The 6,915-nt window shown below is 37.2% G+C and overlaps 1 protein-coding gene across 1 annotated transcript in view; it reads left to right on the forward strand.

The window, feature by feature from the left end:
- LOC131984784 (glutamate receptor ionotropic, kainate 5-like) overlaps positions 1 to 6,915 on the forward strand; it is a 246,158-nt gene that overhangs the window by 92,860 nt on the left and 146,383 nt on the right.

A 6,915-nucleotide genomic window follows, 5' to 3' on the forward strand; every position in this document is an offset into this window, starting at 1 on the left:
ATGTGTGCGATATATTCTACATCCATTTGGCACTACTTTTTTTCAACCTTAAGCGCACTTATACTGTATATGCTTTGCAAACTGCTGCAGCTCGAGACCGGTCCCTTTAAAAAAAGACAATTTTACCAGGAAAATCCTAGTGAGATTAAGAACCTCTTTTTTTTTTTTTAGGAATTTTGTGTCATTTTTGGTCGTTCTGTGTCTTTTTGGGTCATTTTTTTGGTCATGTTGTGTGTTTTTTGTCATTTTGTGTCTTTTTTGGTCATTCTGTGTCTTTTTGGGTCATTTTTTATGTCATTTTTGGTCATATTACGTCTTTGGGTAATTTTATGTCTTTTTGGGTCATTTTTTTGGCTATTATTTTTTCACTTTTGGTCACTTTAAATCTTTTTTGGTCATTTTGTTACTTTTTTTGTCATTTTGTGTCTTTTTATGGTCATGTTGTGTCTTTTTTTTGGTCTTTCTGTGTCTTTTTTGTACCCTGTCCACTACATTTTGCCAAACTGAGCTATGAAAGAAAATTCTCGGAGGAAAATAGACCAATTTGTTTTCCATCACCGCCAGTACTTCTAAACTGGCAAATTACATTCATTATAAGGCTCAAAGATGCTGCTCCAGATGGAATTTTCTTTATCTTTTTTGGCTGAAAATGGCTCCTTGCTGACCCCTGGTTTAGCAGGTTAAATTACATTTTGGGTTGAACTCCGTCTGCAGCAGAACATTCATTTCTTTCCTGCAGAACATCATCTACTGCAAACAAACTCTATTTTAATTTTGTTCCATGTTAGCCCTCTGGAGTCTCCAAAAGCGCCAACGCATGGCTTCTTCATCACATTCAGACATAAAAACAAAGCAGACCAACAAAAGACACAAAAAGACACAACATAACAAAAAAAAAATACACAAAATGACCAAAAAAGACAAATACTGACCAAAAAAGACACAAAATGAGAAGGCAGAATAACAAAAAAAAAACCAGAAGACACCAAATGACAAAAAAGACACAAAATGACCAAAAAACACACAAAATAACTAAAAAACACACAACAACAGACATAAAATAACTGACAAAGACACAAAATAACTAAAAAACACACAACAACAGACATAAAATAACTGACAAAGACACAATTGACCAAAAAAGACACAAAATGACTTACAAAGACACAAAAAGACATGAAAATGATTCAAAAATTGACAAAATAGCCCTGTAAGACTCCATATAGTTAATTTAGTGTACTCATAATATACTTTGAATTCCGGTTAAAGCTTTGACAAATCTGTTTCTGCATTAAAAACGAGAATTTTAATGAATGCATGATGTTTAAGTCGAGCGTGATGTTTCTTCACACATGAAAGAATGAACCCAGCCACCTCCACACAGTGAGGCACTCAGCTTATTCATTAATTATTGGTTTAGCATTGGTGCGTTTGCATCAGTGAATCTCTGACTGACACTGTTTATATCTGATTTATATTAATGTGATTCTGGACAGGAAAGTCTGCACACGTGCTGAAGTTAACAAACAACAACTGAGAACAGAACAAACATAAAACCCATGAATGTATCATCATTCAGTCAAAAAAGATGAAAACCTGCAAGGGAAAGTGAGAGAAACAAATCAAAGAGAGAATCAATGTGAGATATAGAGTCCCTCCCTCCAGATATAACAGTAAGGCTGTTTAACTACCAACCCAACTCTATTAGCAGCAATGAGAAGTGAAGACTCTGAAATACTGACAGATATATCTATATTTATATATATATTCTCATGTATCTGGAGAATAAAAAGTGCACTCTGCTTCTCCAGGTTTAGGTTTGGGCGACCCCGGAGCCCCCGACGGTTTCTAACCTTCCAGTAAAAATATATTTAGACCCTTAACTGCTCAGAGACTCAAACCAACAGGAGTGTTTAAAAGACTCTGAGACCTGAAGTGACCTGATGTTCAGGTGTTCCTGAGGAGTTTCAATCAAGCTCAACAAAAGGAAGCAGCACAGGAGTCGTGTCTGTTAAAGAAAAAATACATTTTTTCGAGATTTCCTGAACCTTGTCTGGCCAAAAGGTGTCACTTTGACTTTCACTAGTTTCAGTATTTTTACACCAAATAAAAAGCAGTTTTATCTTCGTATAACTGGAGGAAATGTTGCCTCATCCAGTCACTTAATTCTTATACTGTTATATAAACCAGAGTGTCATCTGCATGATTTTATGATATCTATGTATGTATCTATATATGATAAGTTTCTGGGAGGATTTCATTCATGAGTAGGGTAAACAAGAGGACCCAATATCAAGCCTTGTGGAACTCCACACAGACTATTTTTTAGATGTTTTGTGTTTGTAGTTGTGTTTTGCACCTCTTTGACTTTTTTTGGGGTCTTATTGCTTATTCCTTGCCTTTTTTTCGTAACTTTCGTGGCTCCCGTCATCCTCGTAACTACTTTACTTCCAGTGAGTGTTTTAAAGTCAATTCTCTGACACACAGACGCAAAGATCTGAAATCTGAGGTTCAGGTGTTCCTGAGGAGTTTCAGTCAGGCTCAACTAAAGGAAACAGTGCAGGAGTCATGTCTGTTAAAGTGTCACTTTGACTTTCAGTAGTTTCAGTATTTTTACACCAAATAAAAAGCAGTTTTATCTTCGTATAACTGGAGGAAATGTTGCCTCATCCAGTCACTTAATTGTTCAATTAACTTCATCGCTGATTGCTCCTGATACTGTTGTATAAACCAGAGTGTCATCTGCATGGATTTATGATATGTTGTTGTTGTTTAGTGTAATCTCATTTTCTGGGAGCATTTCATACATCAGGAGGGTAAACAAGAGGACCCAGTATCGAGCCTTGTGGAACTCCACACAGACTGTTTGTAGTTTTTTTGGGTCTTATTGCTTATTCCTTGCCTTTGTTTTGTAACTTCCGTGGCTCACGTCATCCTCGTAACTACTTCACTTCCAGCATTTACATCATTTATTTACTGTTTAAAATGTCTTTATAACGCCTAACCAGGAAGGTAGCTATATTTGGGCCCTAAACCAGTAGTTCAGTCATCTTGCAGCACAGAGGTCGTGGTTTTTGGTGTGTTTTGTCTTCTTGTCAGGACGGTTACAAAGGAAAAAAAACACTTGGTGGAAGAGTGTAGCATGGGCCGGGGAAGAACTAACCCAAACACAAAGCTGATACAATTTATATCTCTATTCCTTAAACATTTGGGGGGGCATTTGTGCTGCATTCATGTGGTGTTGTAATAATGTGAAAAATTATCTAAAATTATGGCTCACTGGCTCAGTTTCCTTCACTATTAAATCCTCTGAGCATTAGATTTGGTCTGCAGAGTTATTGTTGTAGTTGTTTTTCGTCTCTTTAAGGTGTTTTTTTGTCTTTTTGTGGCTCTTTTTCCTGTAATTGTAGTTGTTTTGTGATTCTTTTGTAACTGTTTAGTGTCTGCAGTTGTCTCTTTGAAGTCATTGTTTTGCTTCCCATTGTTCTTGGCATGCGTCTCTTTGAAAAAGTTTAAAGACATAAACATTTTCAGAGCCAGATCTTTTATTTGTTGCAGCAGTGATATCTTCAGTTCCAAGGAGGGGGAAGGGCTAAAGAGGACGAAGTGTTGTGAAGGAAACAGCTTTCTGTTTGGTCCGGAGGTGGAAAGTGGAGCTGACAGTAATAACAAAGGGGCCATGAATCAGAGCCATAATTAAATGTGAGCCTTGGACCAAGGTGAGACTTGGAATGAAGTGTTTCTTGGAGCGCCGGCGTGCGTCGTCCAGCCAACGATAAAAAGCAGAGACGGGAGGGAGGGCGGCCAATGTCGGGTCATTTCTGTTGGGGGGGAGGATGTTTCTATTTTAGCCTTTATTGAAACGGGTCCAAGAGATAGATCAGCTGAGCACAGCAACACTTGACACACCGGTGACTCACACAGAGCAGCCAGTGCAGCAGGATTATAGGATACAGACTTCAACCAGACCTGTTAGACTGCAGTGATGCTTTTGACCCTTTATCGGGTGAAAAAAACGTATTTGGTAACTTCAGCGGATATCCAAAATAAAAAAAAAATATATATATATATATATATATATTATAAATATTGAGAAAAAAGTTGCAAATTGACTTGATTAAAGTGGCAGATCTACAAGAAAAAAACTTGCAGATTTAAAGTGGCAAATCTGTGCGAAAAAAGTCGCAGATTTACGAGATTTAAAGTGGTGAATCTGCGAGAAAAGTTGCTTTTTTCCCACTTCTTTCTCATAAATCTGACTTTTTTTCCAAAAATACTGAATGCAAACTTTAAAATTTGAAAAACCTCTGCAAAACCATTATGCATTAATGCATTAAATTGGACATGGCAACTTCTGGAAAAGCCAAAACTTTAGAGTTCAGCTGACAGCAGGGAAACATGCTGCTGAAATTTTTATGTTGTGACGTCATGAAGAAGTCGTGCTCCGGCGCTTTAATACTACATTTGGTGCCTTTATTGGCATTAAACTTAAATAAATAAATATGAGACAGTATAATTAATATATTTACCTCCACTCCCTGTCCATCAGCTTTACTCAGACACAAACATTTGGTTTAATGCTGCAGGAGAAACATTTCTCTTGACACAACTTCAGTAAAAAAGCAGCTGCAGTGTTAAAAACAGATACAACAAACATTAAAAAACAATCCGCAGATCGAGACAAACCCTCAGTTATGGAGCTGAAGGTTCACAGACAGAGAGAGGATCAATATATAAAGTTTGAAGCTGCAGTTTGATGGACAGTAATGATGGTTTTTTGGTCGAAGCTCTTCGACTTCTTCAGGCGAGTTCTGTCCTCCGTCTGAACTCCATCATTACTGAGGATCAGCTTGTAGCCTGCAGACAGAAGCTGAGGAGAAACCTGCAGCCTTCAGGAAAACTACAGCTGATACACAAACACACTCACACACACACACACACACACATGAATTCCTGCAGAAGCATGTCTACAAATGTACAAACACCAAAACCGTCCATGGAAAAACATGCAGGATCAATTTAAAAACATAAAACGGTTCATCATCTGCAAAATATATTACAGCTTTTACATTTAATCAGCTCTTATTTGTTGCTTTGCATCACAGCTTCCAAAAATCTTTAATCCTGTCCTATTTAAGACTTTTATCTCTATATTTTTTAATGTTTCTGCTGCTTTCTAACCCAATAAACCAGGGGTCTCAAACTCAAATTACCTGGGGGCCACTGGAGGCAGTATCAAAATGACCAAAAAAAGACACAGAATGACCAAAAGAGACACAAAATGACTAAAAAAGACACAAAATTACTAAAAAAAAGACACAAAATGACTGAAAAAACATGAAATTACTTTAAAAAGACACAAAATGACCCAAAAAATACACCAAAATAGACACAAAATTATCTTTTTAAAAAAAACAAAATTACAGAAAAAGACACAAAATGACAGAAAAAAACTAAAATACTTAAAAAAGACACAAAATTAAAAAAAAAAAGTAATTAAAGGGACCTTCCACACACAACACCGTAAAGTGCCATTCATATAAAACTGACATTAAACTTTCATATCAAGGTGGGGGCCACAAAATAGCATCACGAGGGGCGCAATTGGCCCGCGGGCCGTGCGTTTGAGACCCGTGCAATAAACCCAATAAAACAGCTTTTAATGCTTCAGTTTGTCCAAACATTTAACCTAAAAACTTTGTTCTAGCGCGCTTTCCTTTGTCACTTATCACTTATTGAGTAATCTGTTTTTACAGCCTGGCATGCAAACTGTAGCTCTATAAATCATCCAGTTGTATGTGTTTTAGTGTGAGGAGATATGTTTAAATATCTGTCTATATCTGAGTTCAGTACGTTCCATGACCTCGCTTCATTTTTTTAAGGGCTGAAAAACAAACAAAATGAATGTAGAACAAAGACTACATATCAAGCATGTAAATATTGTTACACCTTTTTATTTCTTTCAAGTAGAAAAATACAACCGTGCACCTTCTAAAGTCAAGTTTTACCGAACTAAGACAAACATGACTTCAATCAAAGTCGAAGGAAACAAAATAAACTCAGCAAAAAGGTCAAAATAATTAACTGAGTGAGATGTGGAAGTATTTCCCGCTGTGTCTCTCTGTCACTGCTGCCTCTTTGTGCTGCTGTCAGCTCTGTTAATGAGTCTCACATAGTCAGATCCATCTACACTACAGACTGCATATATATATATGTATAATTATATAGCAGTAGCTAACCCATACTGGACACCTCGTGGTTTATGTCTTTTTAAAACTATGGTGTCATGCATGTACATTTCATTTGTATGTTTCTTACTGAAATGGCTGCACCCTGAACTCGTTCTAACCGGTTTTCAGAAAAGGTTCAATAAGAGGCCACGATGTGGTCTCTTAACCCACAACCAAAAAGAAGAAGTGAGCCTTGCTGTGCCCTCTTGACCTGCAGTTCAATAGAGGAACTAAACTTTAAATGTTCGTTGAGCACTCTTCTGCAAAGTCACTGAAGTTTTTTGACAAACAATAGTTTTAACACTTCACTTTCAGCTAAGCTAAGCTAAATATCCCTATCCTTCAGTTGCGTTTGGTGCAACGTGGCCACCGGAGATCTCCTGTTCTTTGGTGGCAGATTCGCTAAATTTGAAAAAAATCTATGGAGTGTGTTTGTGTCTGTAGTTGCATCGTGTCTTTTGTCTTTCTGCAGTCGTCTTGCAGCAAAGAGGTCATGTTTTTGGTGTGTTTTGTCTGTTTGTCAGCATGATTATGAAGGAAAAAAACTTGACATTGACATTTTTAGGATGTTAAAACCATCAAGGAGGTCGTGTTTTTGGTGTTTGTGGACCGAGGGAGAGCCCACTAATTTATGGAGCAGATCCACGACTTACAAGAGATAGGCCGTTTGTACTGCATTCATGTG

The sequence above is a fragment of the Centropristis striata genome, chromosome 14, assembly GCF_030273125.1.
Source record: "Centropristis striata isolate RG_2023a ecotype Rhode Island chromosome 14, C.striata_1.0, whole genome shotgun sequence".
Taxonomy (NCBI): domain Eukaryota; kingdom Metazoa; phylum Chordata; class Actinopteri; order Perciformes; family Serranidae; genus Centropristis; species Centropristis striata.